General features: G+C 42.8%; 1 protein-coding gene across 11 annotated transcripts in view; it reads left to right on the top strand.

The window, feature by feature from the left end:
- Window positions 1-22148, top strand: part of FHIT (fragile histidine triad diadenosine triphosphatase) — a 1109638-nt gene that overhangs the window by 39382 nt on the left and 1048108 nt on the right. For 4 of the 11 annotated variants that reach the window (XM_048859001.2, XM_048859003.2, XM_048859005.2 and 1 more), the window contains exon 2: window positions 14912-14960. The exons of 5 other annotated variants lie outside the window; for them this stretch is intronic. The gene's annotated coding sequence lies outside the window, so the exon portion shown is untranslated. Of the gene's footprint in view, window positions 1-14468; window positions 14524-14911; window positions 14961-22148 lie in introns of those variants that run through there. 2 more of the 11 variants (XM_075130206.1, XM_048859002.2) reach the window with 2 other exon arrangements.

Here is a 22148-nt window from a genome sequence, read left to right as displayed (position 1 = left end):
CCAAAACTGGACACAGTACTCCAGATGAGGCCTCACCAATGTCGAATAGAGGGGAACGATCACGTCCCTGGATCTGCTGGCTATGCCCCTACTTATACATCCCAAAATGCCATTGGCCTTCTTGGCAACAAGGGCACACTGCTGACTCATATCCAGCTTCTCGTCCACTGTCACCCCTAGGTCCTTTTCCGCAGAACTGCTGCCTAGCCATTCGGTCCCTAGTCTGTAGCTGTGCATTGGGTTCTTCCGTCCTAAGTGCAGGACCCTGCACTTATCCTTATTGAACCTCATCAGATTTCTTTTGGCCTAATCCTCCAATTTGTCTAGGTCCTTCTGTATCCTATCCCTCCCCTCCAGCGTATCTACCACTCCTCCCAGTTTAGTATCATCCGCAAATTTGCTGGATGAATTATGGGCTGGATGAATGGACTATAAGGTGGATAGAAAGCTGGCTAGATCGTTGGGCTCAAAGGGTAGTGATCAGTGGCTCCATGTCTGCTTGGCAGTCGGTATCAAGTGGAGTGCCCCAAGGGTCGGTCCTGGGGTCGGTTTTGTTCAATATCTTCATTAATGATCTGGAGGATGGCATGGACTGCACCCTCAGCAAGTTTGCAGATGACACTAAACTGGGAGGAGTGGTAGATACGCTGGAGGGTAGGGGTAGGATATAGAGGCATCTAGACAAATTAGAGGATTGGGCCAAAAGAAATCTGATGAGGTTCAACAAGGACAAGTGCAGAGTCCTGCACTTCGGATGGAAGAATCTCATGCACCGCTAAAGACTCGGGACCGAATGGCTCGGCAGCAGTTCTGCAGAAAAGGACTTTGGCGTTATAGTGGACGAGAAGCTGGATATGAGTCAACAGTGTGCCCTTGTTGCCAGGAAGGCCAATGGCAATTTGGGCTGTATAAGTAGGGTCATTGCCAGCAGATCGAGGGACGTGATCGTTCCCCTCTATTTGACTTTCATGAGGCCTCATCTGGTGTCCAGTTTTGGGCCCCACACTACAAGAAGGTTGTGGAAAAACTGGAAAGCGTCCAGCGGAGGGCAACAAAAATAATTAGGAGACTGGAACATGACTTATGAGGAGCGACTGAGGGAACTGGGATTGTTTAATCTGTGGAAGAGAAGAATGAGGGGGGATTTGATAGCTGCTTTCAACTACCTGAAAGGGGGTTCCAAAGGGATCTCAACTGTTCTCAGTGGTAGCAGATGACAGAACAAGGAGTTTAATGGTCTCAAGTTTCAGTCGGGGAGGTTCAGGTTGGATATTCGGAAAAACTTTTTCACTAGGGGGGAGGTGAAGCACTGGAATGCGTTACCTAGGGAGGTGGGGGAATTTCCTTCCTTTGAGGTTTTTAAGGTCAGGCTTGACAAAGCCCTGGCTGGGATGATTTAATTGGGGACTGATCCTGCTTTGAGCAGGGGGTTGGACTAGATGACTCCTCAGTTTCCTTCCAACCCTGATATTCTATGATATGATATTTGTGGTGGAAATCTACATTTTTTTTGACAGTCATCTGGAGATTCCTGCAAACCTTTTATGGTACCTTTGTGCTCACAAGTGGATGCTTCTAATATTGTCACAATCGCAATAGTATCTAATGGTTTCTGGAGTGCCACTGAATTAAATTTCTGAAGTAGAAAGAATAGTTGACATTCTGTTTTAAAGTGACCGTATGTTTGACCTAGTTCTACTATAGTAGTGTCATCACAGATATATTTCATTGCAGTAGGTTCTTGGATGATGACAAGCGGAACAAGTTGCTTTAGCTCACATTGCTCATCTGTCATATGGAACAGCTTGCAGATTCTTATTATGTGAATGAAATTGGGGAAGAGATTTTTTTCCTTCCTCGGCTATCAACATAAATGAACCCCTCCCCCCCACTGTCAGTATTAGGGCTAATGCATCTCTAAAAGCTGATAGAAATTTCCCTTCCATTTCTAGGAAGTAAAAAAGAAAAGGAGTACTTGTGGCACCTTAGAGACTAACCAATTTATTTGAGCATAAGCTTTTTCTAGGAAGTGTAATTCTCATCCACTGAACTCAAAGGTTAGTGAAAACATTGCAAGTGCTAGAGAAAAGGCCCTTCATTATACAAAAAGCTCATATGGAAAGAAGGGCTTCATCTTTACAGTAACTAAACTGACAGATGTACTATTAACTTTGTCTTTAGACAACTCAGGTTGATGTCTCTTATAGTCCAGGAGAGGCCACGGATGCTGGCTTTTTATGTTCTTCACCGAGCGATGACCAAACTCTTAGCAGTTGGAACGAGTCAACTGTTTGAAGATTTAGAAATGTACTACTCAAATTGTACGGCAGTGAATTCTACACTCTTGGTCATGCCATCATTTATGCACAGGGCTCTTGAGAGTTCCATGAATAGAATGGCCTTGTGGGTTACCCTTATTTTATATCCTACTGGCTTGACTGCTTCTTTATCCATGACAATGATTCATTTCACTCTGATTTCTGACTCTTACATTGTGATTTTTTTAGACATACATTGTGTTGTGTACAATTATTTTATTTAATGATTTTTTCCCCTTAAAAGTGAAAAAAATATGAATCAGTAGTCATTCAAGTCATGCCTTTAAAATCACTTAGTAGAATAAAATTTCCCAAGTATTGTAACTGTCAGTTTGCTTTATCTAATTTATGAAATAGAGGCAAAGGAATCAGCAATAACACTCCATTCAGTGTCATTAGATTAGCCATTATAGAAACCACAGAAAGTATATAATCCTTTACTTTGTGTTCACTTGAATTTGGTTATTAAACTTTGACGGAACTTTCATTTAAGCAAATGCTTTTGTTTACAACAATAAACTGGTTAACTCTTTACTTTTCTGAATTAAATGTGGCAGCTTCAGTAGATGCCTATCTGACTGGTCCTTATATGTGTATATACCCCGGTGACTTACTTTTTTTTCTAAAATTGTGGCAACCGCTTGTTCAAACAGCAGGTGTGGGTTAGATTGTTGGATAGCTTTTTCTCTGAAGTTCCTAAAACAACTTTCTGCAAAAGCTCTTATTTTTCCATTTTAAATTTTAGGCTACAAATTGTTAACACATACGTAACTTGTTAAAATATATTTTTGCAGCTCTCAACTGCAGAAATATCAGCAGTAAAAAAACATGAATAATTTAAATCTTTATTTGGAAAAAATGATTCTAGACTTTTCTTGTATAGTATCACTCTGGTGAGGTATAAAACTCAAATTAAGAGATTGTATTATATTGGAAATGAGTTACACCTGGTATTATAGTGATATTATATTTTTTGTATTGCAATAATATAGTCCCACAGAAGGCCCTGGTCCTGTTATTGCGTATGTACACGCTTAGCTTTAAGCACAAATCTCTCTAATGACGTCACCAGAACTATTCAAGTTTGAGGTTAAGCACATGATAAAGTGTTTGCAGGATTTGGGCCTAAATTAATAGCAAAAATTTCATGGACTTTAAGAGGAGCAGATTTGTGCCCTTAAGATTTTTCTTGCAGCATTTCCTATGTACATTGATATAAATAACCTATTTTTATTTGCATTATATTGTACTAGTTATACAAATACCTGAATAATATTTTATTAACTAAATTAATTTAAATCAGTTTAATACTTTTAGTTACAATACTGGGGTATAGTATAGAGTCATAGATATGTAGGACTGGAAGGGACCTTGGTAGGTCATTTAGTCTGGTCCTGTGCACTGATGCAGGACTAAGTATTATCTAGACCATCCTTGTTAGGTGTTTGTCCAACCTATTCTTAAAAACCTCCAGAGATTCCAGAACCTTCCTTGGTAATTTATTCCAGTGTTTTATCTACAGTTGAAAAGTTTTTCCTGATGTCTAGTCTAAATTTCCCTTGCTGCAATTAAGCCCATTATTTCTTGTCCTGTCTTCGGTGATTAAGGAGAAAAATGTATTACCCTCCTCTTTATAACAACCTGTTACATACTTAAAGATTGTTATCAGGTCTCACCTCAGTTGCCTCTTCTCCACTTAACAAACCCAGTTTTTCAATTCTTTCCTTATAGGTCATGTTTTCTAGACCTTTAATTATTTTTTTGGCTCTCCTCTGGACTTTCTCCAGTTTGTCCTCATGTTTCCCAAAGTATGGTACCCAGAACTGGACGCAGTGCTCCAGTCGAGGCCTTATCAGTGCTGAGTAGAAATGAAGAATTACTTCTTGTCTCTTGCTTATAACACTCCTGCTAATACATCCCAGAATGATGTTCACTTTTTTTGCAACAGTGTTACACTGTTGACTCATATTTAGTTTGTGATCCACTGTAACCCCCTAGTTCCTTTCCCTAGTACTCTTTCCTAGGCAATCATTTCCCATTTTGAATTTGTGCAATTGATTATTCCTTCCTAAGTTTAGTACTCTGCATTTGTCCTTATTGAATTTCATCTTGTTTACTTGAGGCTATTTCTCCAGTTTATCAAGATAATTTTGAATTCTAATCCTGTCCTCCAAAGCACTTGCAACCCATCCCAACTTGGTATTTTCTGCAGACTTTATAAGTGTACTCTCTGTCATTATCTAAATCATTTGTGAAGATATTAAATAGGACCAGACTAGGATAGTCCCTGAAGAATCCCACTCGATATGCTCTTTGAGCTCGATTGTGAAGCATTGATACCTACCCTCTGAGAATGCTTTTCCAACCAGTTGTCACCCACCTTATAGTAGATTTGTCTAGGCTATATTTCTTTAGTTTGTTTACGAACGTATCAAACGCCTTACTAAAGTCAAGATGTAACATCTACTACTTCCCCCTATCCATAAGTCTTGTTACCCTATCAAAGGAAGATACGAGGTTGGTTTGACATGCTTGTTCTTGACAATTCCGTGTTGACTGTTACATATCACCGCATTTTCTTCTAGGTGCTGTGACAAAGTTCCTCCTCTGCCTTGGTGGGTCCTGCACTTATTGGTGGATTTGCTCACCTCAGAGATTCCCGGCAGCTCTCATTTTGCCCATTTTTGCTAGTGGCTCAAATCTGCCGTTCACTCAGCTAACCTCACCACTGGCCAGCATGGGAAAGGGAAGGAGAACAATCCCCACAGTCTCTGCTGATCCACCTAGTGGGTCGGGGGACAGGCCAGGTCAACTCCTCCTGTATCCAATAGGGAGTTGGGAAGATGGGGGAACCTACTCCGGGTTCCAGTGCAGGGCCCTGTGGATCACAGCTGTCTACAGTGTTTTGTGTAACACCTGTGTGACAGCTACAACTCCCTTGGCTACTTCCCCATGGCCTCCTCCCTACACCTTCTTTACCCTCATCACAGGACCATCCTCCTGATGCCAGATAGCGTTTGTACTCCTCAGTCCTCTCACCCTCAGCTCCTTGCAGGCCGCCCACTGACTGAAGTGAGGTCCTTTTGAAACCAGGTGCCCTGATTAGCCTGCCTGTCTTAACGAATTCTAGCAGCTTCTTAATTGGCTCCAGGTGTCCTAATTAACCTGACTTGGTTTCAGCAAATTCCTGATTGTTCTGGAACTGCCCCCATTACCTTATGCTGGGAAAGGGGACCTGCTTAATCTGGGGCTAATATATCTGCCTTCTATCACTCTCCTGTAGCCATCTGGCCCAACCCTATCACAATGCATACAAATTGATATTTTGTTTATTAGTTCCATTATCTTTCTAGATACTGAAGTTATACTGACTGGTCTATAATTCCCTGGGTTGTGTTAATTCCCGTTTTTATAGATAGACACTATATTTGCCCTTTTCCAGGCCTTGGGTATCTCTCCCCTCCTCCACGAGTTCTCAAAGATAATTGCTAATGGCTCAGAGATCTCTTCAGCCAGTTCCTTAAGTATTCTGGGATATATTAAATCAGGCCCTGCTGACTTGAAGATATTTAACATGTCTAAGTAATTCTCAACTTGTTCTTTTCCTATTTTAGCCTTAAATCCTACTCCATTTACACTGATTGATACTAATGCATGGTGTTTGAATTATAGAAAGTTGCAAGCAATTGGCCTACTGTGGAATAGTAAATTTTTCGCTTTTGTAATGAGAGAATAACCTTCCTTGGTTGAACCATAGGACTGGAAGGGACCTCGAGAGATCATATAGTCCAGTCCCCTGCACTCATGCTCGGACTAAGTATTTTCTAGACCATTCCTGACAGGTATTTGTCTAACCTGCTCTTAAAAAACTCTAATGAAGTTTTTCCTAATGTCCAACCTAAACCTCCCTTGCTGGAATTTAAGCCCATTGCTTCTTGTCCCATCCTCAGCGGTTAAGAAGAACAATTCTTCTCCTTCTTCCTTGTAACAACCTTTTATGTACTTGAAAATTTTCATGTCCCCTCTCAGTCTTCTCTTTTCCACACTAAACAAACTCAGTTTTTTCAATCTTCCCTCATAGGTCATGTTTTCTAGACCTTTAATCACTTTTGTTACTCTTCTCTGGACTTTCCCCAATTTGTCCACGTCTTTCCTGAAATGTGGTGCCCAGAACTGGACACAATACTCCAGCTGAGCCCTAATCAGAGCAGAGTAGCGTGGAAGAATGACTTCTCCTGTCTTGCTTACAACATTCCTGCTAATACATCCCACAATGATGTTCATCTTTTTTTGCAACAGTGTTACACTGTTGACTCATATTTAGCTTGTGGTCCACTATGACCCCCCAGATCCCTTTCCGCAGTACTACTTCCTAGGCAGTCATTTCCCATTTTGTATGTGTGCAACTGATTGTTCCTTCCTAAATGGAGTACTTATATTTGTCCTTTTTGAATTTCGTCAGCATAGTTTGTTTGAAAATCAGCTGTGCATGTGCATTAGCTACTTGACATAATGTTTTGTAAATACACAGAAATTAATTTACGTCTAGTATAATGAACTATTTGCAGATACATTTTTAAAAGGACACTGCCATCCTTAAAGAAATTGCAGTTCTGTCTGCAAATGTTTACCTACTAGTGTAAAAACAAATAACTCTTAAGATTACTGTAACTGAAAGGTTTCAGAGTAACAGCTGTGTTAGTCTGTATTTGCAAAAAGAAAAGGAGTACTTGTGGCACCTTAGAGACTAACCAATTTATTTGAGCATAAATATTTGAGCAATTTATTTGAGCTACAGCTCATTTCATTGGATGCTCCGATGAAGTGAGCTGTGGCTCACGAAAGCTTATGCTCAAATAAATTGGTTAGTCTCTAAGGTGCCACAAGTACTCTTTTTCTTTTTGTAACTGAAAGATTACAGAAAACGTTTTCAGTTTTACTTAGTATATTTGACAGCATTCTTTGTATTGTTAGTTGGAATTAAAAACATGAAACTGAAATTGCAAATCACAAAATTTGGCAGTGGAACTCAGAGGCAGATATAATTTTTGAAACTACTTTCAACCTGTTTTAAAATATAAAATTGCGTAGATTGCAAGTTGACTGTTCCTTTCAAAAGCATCATTTTGGATTTTAGTCCAAAATTGACCTAGTTGCACAGCAATCTCATCTATCTTATCTTGCTTTCTTTAATTCAGTGATGTTTATTTTTGAAGTAAATACTTGATCCATCTGAAACACACAGAACACAAAAAGACAGTGTAGATTACTATCAGATTAAGAATAACTAATTTGTCGAGCTAGTTCAGTTTTGGAATTGAAAAGGCAGAGTTCCAAAATGTCCTCTGTAATGTGCATGATGTTTTCATAATCATTAGAAGAGTATGTCTGTATGAAGTAAATGACTTGTATGGAAAATACTAGCCCAATTGCAGAGGCAGTTGTGACATTACCCAGGGTACAATCTGGACTGTTGAAAAGCTATGTCCCCTCAATTCTCCAGTTCCCTCAGCCTCTCCTTGTAAATCATGTGCCCCAATATGCCGTTAGCCTTCTTGGCAACAAGGGCACACTGTTGACTCATATCCAGCTTCTTGTCCACTGTAATCCCCAGGTTCTTAGCTGCAGAACTGCCGCTTAGCCAGTCGGTCCCCAGCCTGTAGCAGTGAATGGGATTCTTCTGTCCTAAGTGCAGGACTCATCACTTGTCCTTGCTGAACCTCATCAGATTTCTTTTATCCCAATCCTCCAATTTATATAGGTCACGCTGGACCCTATCCCTACCCTCCAGCGTATCTACCTTTCCTCCCAGCTTAGTGTCATCTGCAAACTTGCTGAGGGTGCAGTCCATCCCATCATCCTGATTATTAGATGGATGACCCTTCTTTCTTTTGCCCTGATTCAGCTCTCCATACAATATCTGTTCTGGGAGACGGTGGTCTTCCATTCTTTTGACGTGCCAGGTCCATCTAAGTTGTGCTCTCAATACATTTCCTCAATGCTGGTTGTGTTTGCTCTCTCAAGAACCTTAATATTGGTCACTCTGTCCTGCCAGCAAATTCTCATTATTGAGCATAGGGAACACATATGAAATTGCTCATGCTGTTTAATGTGATGTTTATAAAGAGTCTCAGATCCTTGCAGGAGAGATGTTAGAACCACTACACAGTAGATCTTCAATTTGGTGGAGAGATGGATGTTGTGTTGGTTAAGAACTTTCGTTCGAAGTCGGCCAAGGGCCTGGCTGGCCTTACTAATTCTGAAGGAGAATTCCTTATTAACAGAACTGTCACTTAAGATGGTACTGCCCAAATACTTGAACTGATCCACATTTTTCAACTGTGTAGCTTGGATGAAGATGACTGGCACTGGAGCATTGGAATGAGGTGCTGGTTGGAACAAGACTTCTGTCTTCCCAAGACTGATGGTGAGGCCAAAGAGCTGGGGTACTTCAGAAAATCTATCAACGATCACCTGAAGATCGTCTTGTCTATGAGCCATCAAGGTGCAGTCACCTGCAAAAATTGCCTTGATGAGAATCCTCTCCAGTATGTTGGTCTTAGCTTGAGTCTTCGAAGATCAAAGAGGGAGCCATTGAGTCGGTAGCAGATGTATATCCCCTGATTCAAGTCCCTTGTTGCATGGCTGAGAACACAAGCAAAGAACAAGTTGAACAGTACTGGAGCAAGTACTCAGCCTTGCTTCACTCTATTCGAGATTTCAGATGTATCAGAAATGTCACCACTGGCGAGTACTTGCACTATCATGTAGTCATGGAACAGACGGATGATTTGTATGAACCTTCTTGGGCAGCCCACTTAATGTAGAATAGCCCATAGACCCTCTCTGTTGACCGTACCAAAAGCTTTGGTAAAATTGATGAAAACTGCATACAGGTCCATGTTCTGCTCTAAACATTTTTCTTGGACCTGCCTTACAACAAAGATCATGTCTATAGTGCTACGACCTGGTCTGAAACCACACTGCGCTTCTGGCAGATTCTCCTCAGATATGTTTGCAATGAGTCTGTTCAGTAGAATGCAAGTTCGTATTTTGCCTGCTGTATAGAGCAATGCCTCTAGTTTCTGCAGTCAGGTTTGCTGCTTTGTTTTGAACAAAAATAAGTGATACAATACTAACATCTTTGAAGTCTTGTGGCATTTCTTCTTCCTGCCAAATGCTACTCAGGATGTCATGAAACACCTTGATAGCCTTTGGGTCTGTTCCTTTATACAATTCTGCTGGGATACTATCCTTTCCAGATGCTTTTGCCAGAGTTGAGTTGTTTGATGGCTTTTATAACTTCCACAACTGATGGAGGGAGATCGAGATCCTCTGATGGGTTTCTCAGGTAAATGGTCAAGGACATGCTGATTGACTGAGGATGGTCTATTGAGTAGACTACTGAAGTGTTCAACCCCTCTCTGTGTGATTTCCTTCTTCTCCTTGATGAGGGTTGTGCCAGATTTAGATAATCCATAGGCTGCTTTGAGAGAGTCAAAGAACATCTTTGCGTTGTTTGTATCTGCATAATGTTGGACTTCTGCAACTTTCCTCTCCCATCACTCATCCTGCATTCTCCTTAGTTCAGACTGCTCTGTAAGTACTTAAACCTATCTTTCTTTGTTGGAAGTAAGTTCATTCTGCCATTCAACAAATGCTTTCTGGTTGTCCCTTAGGAGTTTGGAGATGTCCTCATTGTTCTCATCAAACCAATCCTGGTCTACCCTTTTCTTTGGCCCGAGCACTGATTTAGCTGTGTCAATAATCACATGCTTAAACTGGTTCCATTTTTCTGAAGGGTTGCTAGTGATTGATGGGCATGAAAAAAACGTATCAAGTAATTGCTGAAACTGCACCTGATAGCAAAGCTCAAGAATGCCAACTATGTTGAAGGCTGTTCTGTTAAGTTTGGAATGCTGTGATGGGATCACATGCAGGTTCAACACTACTTTTATCAATCTGTGGTCTGTCCAGCATTCTGCATCATGCATGGCTCTGGTAATTCTGACATCACAGATGTCTCGTTGGCGAGTGATAGCATAGTCAATCAAGTGCCATTGTTTGGACCATGGGTGGATCCATGTAGTTTTTTATTTATCAATTTGTCTAAAGATGGTATTAGTGATGAGCAGACTGTGTTCTGCACATTTACCCAAGAGGACATTGCTGTTCATCTTTCCCACTCCATGTTGTCCTGACACACCTCTCCATTCACTGCTGTCTCTACCAACTCTAGCATTAAAGTCTTCCAGCAGGATGAGTTGTCATATGCAGATGTTTATCTGATGATGGAGTCCAAGTCAGAGTAGAACTGCTCCTTGCTTTCCTCTGTGCTGGTCAGTGTAGATGCATAGGCACTGATGAGAGTGACATGCCAGAGAGGATTCAGGGGAAATCAAAGTTTCATGAGCTGTTCATTCAGGCCAGCAGGGAGGTCAGGAAGTTGTTTCAGGAGTGGCATTCTTATGGAAAATCCAACTCCATGGATCCTGTCTTCATCCTCTGCTTTTTCTTTCCAAAAGAAAGTGTAATTGCCTCCTAGTTCACTGATGGAACCTTCTCCAGCCAATCTGCTCTCTCTAAGTGCTGCAATATCAATATTATAGCGGGCAAGTTCTCTTGGGACAAGAGCTGTTCTTCTCTCAGGTCTTTGTGCATCGCCTCCATCCATAAGGCTGCGTTCATTCCATGCTTCTAGGGTGAATCTTTTCTTCTTTATTGTTTTTCGACTGCTGTAGGATGATCTGTCAACCGGAGTAGTCTGGCCAGATATTATGGGGCAGGCAATGTTTAGGGCACATTTTCTAGCCTCTTCCTTTAAAAAGGATGAGCAGTGCTATCTTAAAAAGGGCTGCTCAGTTTCCTAGGATGCTGCCGAACTTCTCCACTGCCCTGGGGACGGAGCTGAATGGCCATATCCCAAGGCTGCCTACATGAAGGATTGTGGCTATGACTGCCAGTGGTCATCTCCATCTGTTGCTTCGCCATGCCCCCATCACAGCAGGAATACACTATAAGAGCAGGGGATGAATTTATTCAACATATTTGTGCTTGTAGTTCAGTGAACATTTTTTATCTTATTGCTTATTAAAATCAGTAGCAAAATCCCCTTTAACATAGTAGTCAAACTGTGGTGCAAAGACACGTGCAAAGTACTACACTTAAGAAGGAAAAATCAAATGCACAACTACAAAATGGGGAATAACTGGTTAGGCAGTAGTATTGCATAACAGGAACACGCATAACAGGAGTTAAAGTGGATCACAAATTGAATATGAGCCAACCATGTGATGCAGTTGCAAAAAAGGTTAATATCATTCTGGGGTGACAGGAGAGTCATATGTAAGATAAGAGGTAATTATCCTACTCTACTCAGCACTGGTGTGGCCTCAGCTGGAGTATTATGTCTAGTTCTGGGCGCCACACTTTAGGAAAAATGTGGACTAATTGGAGAGAGTCCAGAGAAAAATAACAAAAGTGACAAAAGGTTTAGAAAACCTGACCCATGAGGAAAGGTTTAAAAAATATCAGCATGTTTCTTGAGAAAACAAGACTGAGGAAGGGCCTGATAGCAATCTTTAAATATGTTAAGGGTTGTTATAAAAAGGACAGTGAGCAATTGTTCTCCATGTCCATTGAAGATAGGACAAGAAGTTATCAGCTTACTCTGCAGCAAGGGAGATTTAGGTTAAATATTAGGAAAAACTTTCTAAGTATTAGGGTAGTTAAGTAGTGGAGTAGGGTTCCAAAGGAGGTTGTGAAACCCCTGTCACTGGAGGATTTTAGGAATAGGTTAGACAAACACATGTCAGGGATGGTCTAGGTTAGAGGTGGGCAAACTATGGCCCGCGGACCACATCTGTCCCGCGGGACGGTCCTGCCCAGCCCTTGAGCTCCTGGCCGGGGAGGCTAGTCCATGGCTCCTCCCATGCTGTCCCCCCTGCTCTGTAGTTATGCCGCCATGCGGGCAGCACAGCTGGGGCTCCGGCCGGGCGGTGGGGCTGCGAGCTCCTGCTGCTCTGAGCTGCATGGTAAGAGGGTAACGGGGGTGGGTAGGTGGGTTGGGTAAGGGGGCAACAGGGTTCCGGGGGTCGGTCAGGGGACGGGGAACAGGGGGAGTTGGATAGGTGTGGGAGTCCTGGGGGGCCTGTCAGGGGGTGGGGGTGTGGATAGGGGTCAGGGCAGTCAGGGGATAGGGAGAAGGGGGGGGTTGGACAGGGGGTGGTGTCCTGGGGGGGCAGTTTGGGGCATGGGGTCCCTGGAGGTGTCGGTCAGGGGACAAGGAGCGGGGGGGTTGGATGGGTTGGAGGTTTTGAGGGGGGGCAGTCAGGGGCGGGAAGTGGGAGGGGTGGATAGGCGGTGGGGGCCAGGCTGTTTGTGGAGGCACAGCCTTCCCTACCCAGCCATCCATACAGTTTCGCACCTCAGTGTGGCCCTCAGGCCAAAAAGTTTGCTCATCCCTGGTCTAGATACATGGTCCTGCCTCAGCATGGGATCGAGGACTAGATGAACTCTCAAGGACCCTTTCAGGCCTTCATTTCTATGATTCTATATCTGTGGGTTGTGGTTTTCCAGTGACATAACCCACATTTAGATTCACTGGAGAAATTGGAATTTATATACCCAGGATTACTGTATTTTTCTTCTGCATGGTTTTCATAAGCATGTGATGAGAGCATTTAAGAATCTCTCCTTAGATGAAGGAGTACTTGTGGCACCTTAGAGACTAACCAATTTATTTGAGCATGAGCTTTCGTGAGCCACAGCTCACTTCATCAGATGTGTACCGTGGAAACTGCAGCAGACTTTTCTGATGAAGTGAGCTGTGGCTCACGAAAGCTCATGCTCAAATAAATTGGTTAGTCTCTAAGGTGCCACAAGTACTCCTTTTCTTTTTGCGAATACAGACTAACACGGCTGTTCCTCTGAAACCTCTCCTTAGATGGAAATTTGCTATTATTTGAGAGAATGTTCCAATAATTTGCCTGTGGCAAAAGTTCACTGAATGCACTATAAGAGCAGGGGATGAATTTATTCAACATATTTGTGCTTGTAGATCAATGAACATTTTTTATCTTATTGCTTATTAAAATCAGTAGCAAAATCCCCTTTAACATAGTCAAACTCCGGTGCATTACAGTAGCAAACAGTACAGATCAGTACAATACAAAATCTCTCTTCTACAGTTAAAAAGTTCTGTTCCTTATTGTATTGATACACAGTGTAAATTGCACACAAATATTTGTCATTGGTGAGCATTCATAGAATTTAAGGCCAGAAGGCATTAGATCATCTAGGCTGACCGTCTGTGTATCACAGGCCATTAAATTTCATTCAGTTACCAGTATATTAAGCCTAACAACTTGCGTTTGGCTAATACACATCTGCCAGAGAGGCATCCAGTCTTGATGCATCCGATGAAGTGAGCGGTAGCTCATGAAAGCTTATGCTCAAATAAATTGGTTAGTCTCTAAGGTGCCACAAGTACTCCTTTTCTTTTTGCAAATACAGACTAACATGGCTGTTACTCTGAAACCTAAATACTTATGTCTGATTTTTTCTTCTGGATGCAGGATAGTCTTTTTTGTCTATATAAGCAAGTAGGGTGGGGGGTATTAGGTAAACGCAGGTGTGACTTTAAACAGCACCCTGCTGCTCAAACCTCAGATTTCATGACCCCAAGTGGGTTTTCCCCTGCGGTATCCGGAAGGACCTAAACCTGAGTAGGGATATCAGGTAGCATCTTTGTGCAGATCCCTTTTGAAGACTCTCCAGCCCTAAGGGATCATTCCTTCTAGTTGAGGAGATTAGCCATGGCTTCTTTGTTAGTCAAAAGATGTCATTAGACATATTGAGGGAGTATTGAGTAATAAAAGTTAGAGCATTGCAGCTTTTGGAAACGTTTCTAAATCCTAAAAGGGATATGGGAGTCGAATAGGAAGGTAATACATGGAATAAAATTAACAAATTATTTAAAATTAAGTTTTAATCTTTTCAGTTTTACCTGATGCAACTGTCATCAAAAAGCTGAAAGAACTGTATATTAAATTTCCCATGACCACTTACATTACAATGGTGGAGGTTTAATCACTTCTAATTCTTAGATTTATGGTGTTCTTGCAAAACAGGTTGTAAGAGAACCACATGCCAGTGCTTCAAAAGCAGCGTATCAACTGGTGATGTTCCCCTTTCCCCATGCAAGGTGAGTGGTTCTTATTGTCAGAGCAGGCATTGGACTTCCACTTTTGTGCATCACATGTGGATCATACCAGCTGATCTTTAGGCTATGCTCAGTAGTGCCCCTCCAGCAGGCGTGTGGAGCAACGTCTCTGTGGATTTTGGAGGAAGCCAAAATTGGACAGAACACTTTTGCCTTGGGGTTCCCCTCTCTCTGCATGCTTTCTACTATATGCCTATGTGCTACTGACAGCCAGAATTTGGCCCATGAAATAGTAGTGAGAACTTTTTATCAGAGGTTTTTCTAGCGATTCTTGCTGTGATATAAGTAAAACATGGTTACTAATGTATACACCAAACATTCTTTCTTCACTGGCAGGCAGGTCAATGCTTTATTTTTTATCCCTTTGTAGCTTTGAAGTACAGCAAAGAAGTGAAATCCATTGAGAATAGTCTGTAAAGGTAAGTGTATTTATTACATGGCATTGACAAACATTGCCTTACAATGTTGATTTTTCTTTTATTCAGGGATTTAAGCATTTAAAGATATAGCTGACAGGACAACTTCTTTAACCACTTAGTTGTCCCATCACACAAAAAATGCTGAGCAATTGTTAGAGGGGAATTGTAAGGAAACAACTTGATGTGCTGAGGATGGCCATATCTTAGAGCATGATTGCTGACTTATGCTTTGTTCACAGTGGTTAAGATATTCCAGTGTAGCTCTGTTCACTATGATTAATGGTAGGTGTGATTTAAAAAAACAACAACAACACTGGTATTGTTTCTGGTCAATAGCTGAATAAAGCCAGCTGGCAAAATAAAACATTTAAAACAGAATGCAGAGTGGCATTTTAATCTGGTTTTATTACATTTATTGTGATAGTTGTGCAATAGTATGCACAACTTTGACTGCTACAAAGTTCTTCTGACTTCGTCATTGGGATTTAAATGGACAAAAAGCTGAATATGAAGTAATAGAGAACAATAGTTAGCCTTGTTTGCAGTTTTTCAATAGCTTTAGTCTTTTCTTTGAAGAAAATGTTACTGCCATTGGTAGGCGTATTTATAAATGTGCAACTTAATTGCTCTTATTCATACTTAAACTGGAAATAGTTCATGCAGAAAAGAAATTGGACGATAAATTGTGGGCTGTGACAGGGATCGCTTTCATCAAGTGGCTTCACTGGACAGGTTAAAATAGCCTATAAACTTGTATTTGGTTTCAACAATTTATTTTTTAATTTTGAGATTTTCTGCTATCAGTTTTATAAGAGCTAATGTTAAGAACTGTGATAATAAATATTCCTGGGGGAATTCTATGCCACTGCACACATGCAGAATTTATGTCCCCTGCAGATTTCTTTGCTTCCCCGCAGAAAAAATGACTTTCTGACAGGGAATCCACAAGAGCGGTCATGCGTCCCTCCCCAGCAATGTGTTTTGGGTGCCTGGGGCAGACAGCAGAGAAGTAAATCACTGTGGGGCAGAGGGCAGGACTGGGGAAAACCCGGTTGATTGATCCTACCCTGTGCCGGGCTCAGCTGCTCATCCTGGCTGAGCTGGGGAGGACAGGACTTCCTCTTCCCCTGCCTGGCATCCGGGGCTGAGTCAGACCCACCCCCAGATTTCTCCCCAGCTGCAGGAAGCTCTGCAAACTCCCCTCCCCCCTACTTCCTGCACCCATTGCTCCTCAGCTGCAGGGGGAGGGATCCCTGTACAGGGAGATGCTTTCCCATCCACGCAACCACCATGCATCCAGACCCCCTCATACCCAGCCCCTCATGCAAAGCCTTACCCCCCCCCCGCACTCAGAACTCCCCCCATGAGCCCCACTCCCCCTGCCCCAGGACCACCCTGCTGAGCCGCCCTCACTCAGCCACCCCACTGAGTCCCAACCAGCTGCACCTGGATCCCCATCCCATTGAGCCCCACTCCCCCAGCATCTTGATCACTCAATTAACCCCCCCACACCCAGGCCCCCTGTAAACTCTCTTCCCCCGCGTGACCCTCCTGCTGAGCCCCAACCACCTTCCTCTGGGCTCCCCTGCAGAGTCCAATTACCATTGCACCCAACCCCCACTCACATAAGCCCTTGTGCATCCAGATCCCCTCCCTCCCACACCTGGATCCTCCACTGAGCCGTTCACACCCAGATTGCCCCACACAGAACCCTCTCAACCCACCCCTGGATCCCCCGACACTAAACCCCTCCACACTTGGATCCAGCCTTGCTGAGCCTGCCTGCTCACACCTGGAGCCTCTGTATTTGTTTGAGAAATAAAATTTTGAGAATTTTAAAATATTGGGTACAGAATTTTTAATTTTTTGGTGCAGAATGCCCTCAGGAGTAAATACAGCATCATGCAACATAAAAGGCAGATTTAGAAATTCAAAACAGTCACATTATGCAGTGAGATTTAAATTATTATTGTCTTGCAGTGTCGTCAATTGTAAACCACTGTGATCAACTGTTAAAACATTTGTGAAATAACAGAGTTGTATAATATCGAAGAAATGTATGTTATGGTATAGTATGTGAGTGAAATTTATTTTTTTTCTGAGCGCATTTACATTTTATGACACGGTAAATTGATTTTTAATGTTTATATGCGTAGTTCAGTTGTTTATAGGTAGAATAAAGCCAAAAAAATTTGAACAAATATTTATGTGGTGGATAAAAGTGTTTTTAAAAGGAAAACTTTTTAGGGGAGAAAAAAATCTGTTCTTATTTATATATGTCAGCTACAATTTATGGGCTTATACCTGCTTGCACCTGCTTAATCTTCTATTTGTTAAGCAAATGCTGTATATAGTTATCTTGGCCGCAGCTGCTGTATCACAAGTGATAAGTGATCTATGAACCAAACAGCTGTGCTTTAACCCTTCGTATACTTGTCTTTAGGGTTGTAAGATGAGGACTCGAGATAAGTTAACTTGGCTTCCATCTCTCTCTCCCTTTCCTTCTCAGTTGCTTCTATGCCTCTAGATCTTCCCTGTATCCTCATCCTGCTCCACAGCTGACTCTTCGCCACAGAGCTGGTCTGATCTATGTGCCAGGCAGACCATCCCTTCAGTAACTACTATATTCCTGAGCTTCTGAGGTTTTTCTGCTTCTTGGAGGATGAGCTGGTAGGAAGAAAGGTTTTTGGTAGGAGAAAGAAAGTGCTGGTTAAGCCCAAGCGTGAGCCACCAAGCCTTTCCTCATGCCCCCTTAGAGCCCTTCCTCCTAACAAAGCATCCCCTGGTGACTTCTGCCATAACCGAGGAAACTATCTGTTGTGGCAGAGCTCCAACCATGTCCCCGTGGGTCCCGCGTTTCCAGGCGGTTTATGCTAGCCTCAGAGGCTCACTGCGACCCTCAACGTAGCCCTTCTCTCCCTAGGGCAAGGGTTACAGTCTACTGAGCCCTTTTCATCATAAGCCAGCAAGGAGGTTGGTGAGAGATCTCCCACAGTCTCTGTTGTCCCTATGGGCTTGTTCCAGAACAGTTTAGCTTCCTGTCCTGAGAGGGGCCCGTCTTCCCCTCCCAGGAGGTGTTTCTGCAGTGGTGGTTTGGGGGGAGCCCTGGCCTGCCCTCTACGCCGGGTTCCAGCCCAGGGATCCTAATGGCAGCAGCTGTTGGCAGCCGACCTTTCACTGCCAGAGTTGCTACATTTCCCTGGGCCACTTCCCCACAGTTTCCCGCTTCTCTCTCTTAACACCTTCTTCACCCTTACCTGAGGGCTCCCTTTCCAGTGGCTTGAGGGTGTCTTCACTACCCAGCCCTTCAGCTGCACTTCCTCGCCTTTGGTTCCTTGGCAGTCCTTGGCCTTACTGGAGTGAGTCCTTTTATAGTATTGGAGGGGTCTTAATTAGAGTCAGGTGTTCACATTAGCTTAATGGCTTCAACTAACTCTTTGCAGGTTAATTGGAGTCATGTGTCCACCCTAGCCTGGAGCAGCCCCTGCTCTGGTCAGTCAGGGAACAGAAAACTGCTTATCTAGTGGCCAGTATATCTGCCTTCTACTACTCTGCTGTACCCAACCGGCCTGGGTCTATCACACTATCTACTGATGATATAAATCATTAGAAACGTAGGGCTGGAGAGGTCATCTAGTCCATGCCCCTGTGTTGAGGCAAGACCAAGTAAACCTAGACCATTTCTGTCAGGTGTTTGTCTAACTGGTTCTTGAAACCCTCCAGTGATGGGGATTCCACAACCTTCCTTGGAAACCTATTCCAGTACTTAACTGCTCTTACACATAGAAAGTTTTTTCTAATATCTAACCTCAATCTCTCTGGCTACAGATTAAGCTGACCACTTCTTGTCCTACCTTCAGTGCACATGGAAAACAATTGATCACTGTCCTCTTGCCAAAAACATTGAGGGCTATTATAGACTTTTCTCAGGTCCCCCCTTAGTCTTCTTTTCTCAAGACTAAACATGTCCAGTTTTTTAACTTTTCTTCATAAATCAGGTTTTCTAAACCTTTTGTCATTTTTGTTGCTCTCTTCCGGACTCTTTCCGGTTTGTCCACATCTTTCCAAAAGCGTGGTGCCCAGAACTTCACACAGTACTCCAACTGAGGCCTCACCAGTGCTGAGCAGAATGGGACTATTACCTCCCATGTCTTACATGCAACACTCCCGTTAATACATCCTTTAATGATATTAGACTTTTTTGCGACTACATCACATTGTTGGCTTCTACTGAAATTGTGATCCACTATACCCCACAGATCCTTTTTTCAGCATTACTACTACTTAGTCACTTATTCCCCATTTTGAAGTGTAGTACCTGTCTTTATTGAATTTCACCTTGTTGATTCCAGACCAATTCTCCAATTTGTTAAGATAATTTTGAATCTTAATCCTGTCCTCCAAAGTGTTTGCAACCCCTCTCTCCTTTGTGTCATCCACAAATGTTATAAGTGTACTTTCCACTCCATTATCCAAATCATTAATTAAAATGTTGAATAGTACAAGACTCAGGGCTGCCTTCTGCAGGACTTGACTAGATACTTCCTCCCAGTTTGACAGGAACCATTGATAACTAAGGCTATGATTCTGTCACGGAGATCACGGATTCCATGACTTTCAGGGACTTCTGTGGCTTCTTCTGGGGCAGGGTTGGAGTAGCTGTCAGTCTCAGGACTGCTGGAGCAGTGGCTGCTGGAACAACTGACCTATGGCCAGTCCTGGGGCTGTAGGAAAAGCTGACCGGTGGCCAACCCTGGCACCAAGAACAGCTGACTGGTAGCCAGCCCTGAGGCCACTGCAGCAGCGGTCCCTGGCCCACTGGAGCAGTGGCTGGGGTTGGTTCAGCTGCCTGGGACTAGAACAGCAGCAGTCAGCCCCTGCCACGGGAGCAGTGGGGCTGGAGCAGCTGCAAGTCTCTGTTTGTCCCTCCTCTCCCACTCAGGGTATGTTTAGTAAAAGTCAGGGACAGGTCAAGGGCGTCTGTGAATTTTTGTTTATTGCTCATGACCTGTCCATGACTTTTACTAAAAATACCCATGACAGAATCGTAGCTTTATTGATAACTACTCCTCTGAGTATGGTTTTTCAACCAGTTATGCACCCATCTAATACTAATTTAATCTAGACTGCATTTCCCTAGTTTGCTTATCAGAATGTCATGTGGGACCACGTCAAAAGCCTCACTAAAATTCAAGATATATCATGTTGATTGCTTCCCCGCTACCCACTAATCCAGTAATCCTATCCAAAAAGAAAATAAAGTTGGTTTGGCATGATTTGTTCTTGACAAATCCATGCTTGGTATTCCTTATATCTCTAAAAAGAAAAGGAGTACTTGTGGCACCTTAGAGACTAACCAATTTATTTGAGCATGAGCTTTCGTGAGCTACAGCTCACTTCATCAGATGCATACCGTGGAAACTGCAGCAGACTTTATATACACACAGAGAATATGAAACAATACCTCCTCCCACCCCACTGTCCTGCTGGTAATAGCTTATCTAAAGTGATCAACAGGTGGGCCATTTCCAGCACAAATCCAGGTTTTCTCACCCTCCACCCCCCCACACAAATTCACTCTCCTGCTGGTGCTAGCCCATCCAAAGTGACAACTCTTTACATAATCAAGTCGGGCTATTTCCTGCATAGATCCAGGTTTTCTCACATCCCCCCCACCCCCATACACACACAAACTCACTCTCCTGCTGGTAATAGCTCATCTAAACTGACCACTCTCCAAGTTTAAATCCAAGTTAAACCAGAACATCTGGGGGGGGGGGTAGGAAAAAACAAGAGGAAACAGGCTACCTTGCATAATGACTTAGCCACTCCCAGTCTCTATTTAAGCCTAAATTAATAGTATCCAATTTGCAAATGAATTCCAATTCAGCAGTTTCTCGCTGGAGTCTGGATTTGAAGTTTTTTTGTTTTAAGATAGCGACCTTCATGTCTGTGATTGCGTGACCAGAGAGATTGAAGTGTTCTCCGACTGGTTTATGAATGTTATAATTCTTGACATCTGATTTGTGTCCATTTATTCTTTTATTTTTTTTATTTTCTTTTATTCTTTTGTGTCCATTTATTCTTTTATTTATTTATCCTTATATCTCTATTATCCTCTATGTACTGTGACAAAGTTCCTCCTCTACCTTGGCGGGTCATGCACTTATTGGTGGAATTGCTCACCTTGGAACTTCACGGCAGCCCTCAGTTTGGCCGTTTTCGTGAACCCACAGTTCAGGTCAACTCCTCCTGTGTCTGACCAGGAGTTGGGAGGTTTGTGGGGAACCCGGGCCTGCCCTCTACTCTGGGTTCCAGCCCAGGGCCCTGTGGATTGCAGCTGTCTAGAGTGCCTCCTGGAATAGCTGTGCGACAGCTACAACTCCCTGGCCTACTTCCCCATGCCTCCTCCAACACCTTCTTTATCCTCACCAGAGGACCTTCCTCCTGGTGTCTGATAATGCTTGTACTCCTCAGTCCTCCAACAGTATGCGTTCTCACTCTCAGCTCCTAGCGCCTCTTGCTCCCAGCTCCTTACACGCACACCACAAACAGAAGTGCTCCTTTTTAAAACCCAGGTGCCCTGATTAGCCTGCCTTAATTGATTCTAGCAGCTTCTTGATTGGCTGCAGGTGTTCTAATCAGCCTGTCTGTCTTAATTGTCTCCAGAAGGTTCCTGATTGTTCTGGAATCTTCCCTCTTACCTTATCTAGGGAAAAGGGACCTACTTAACCTGGGGCTAATATATCTCCCTTCTATTACTCTCCTATAGCCATCTGGCCCGACCCTGTCACAGTACTTACAAATGGATTGTTTAATAATTCGTTTCAGTACTTTTCCAGGTATAAATAAAATATTTCAGGACTGGCCAATGTCCTAAAGGCTAAGGGAAGCTCCATATTAAGTTATTTTGCTGCCTCAGAACATTGCTGTTCAGATGACAAATGCAGTAGAGCCAGAGTGATACTGGTGAGAGGAATTTTTCAATGTTTCAATGTTTCAAATCTATTGATTCCAATTTCTTTTGATCTTTCCAGTACCTCTTGTTTATCAGGCAAGTTAAAGGGAGTGAAATTTGGTTTGGGATTTTTCAAACTGACATGTAAAGTAAATTGTTTCAAAGCCGTAATGCAGTAGTAATAATATAGCCTTTTCCATCTTAGAATCCCAAAGCACATTACATACTTA

This window comes from Caretta caretta, chromosome 7, assembly GCF_965140235.1.
Source record: "Caretta caretta isolate rCarCar2 chromosome 7, rCarCar1.hap1, whole genome shotgun sequence".
NCBI classification, from domain to species: Eukaryota; Metazoa; Chordata; order Testudines; family Cheloniidae; genus Caretta; species Caretta caretta.
The sequence above is the reverse complement of the archived record's forward strand: the minus strand, read 5'-3'. Positions and strand labels throughout refer to the sequence as shown.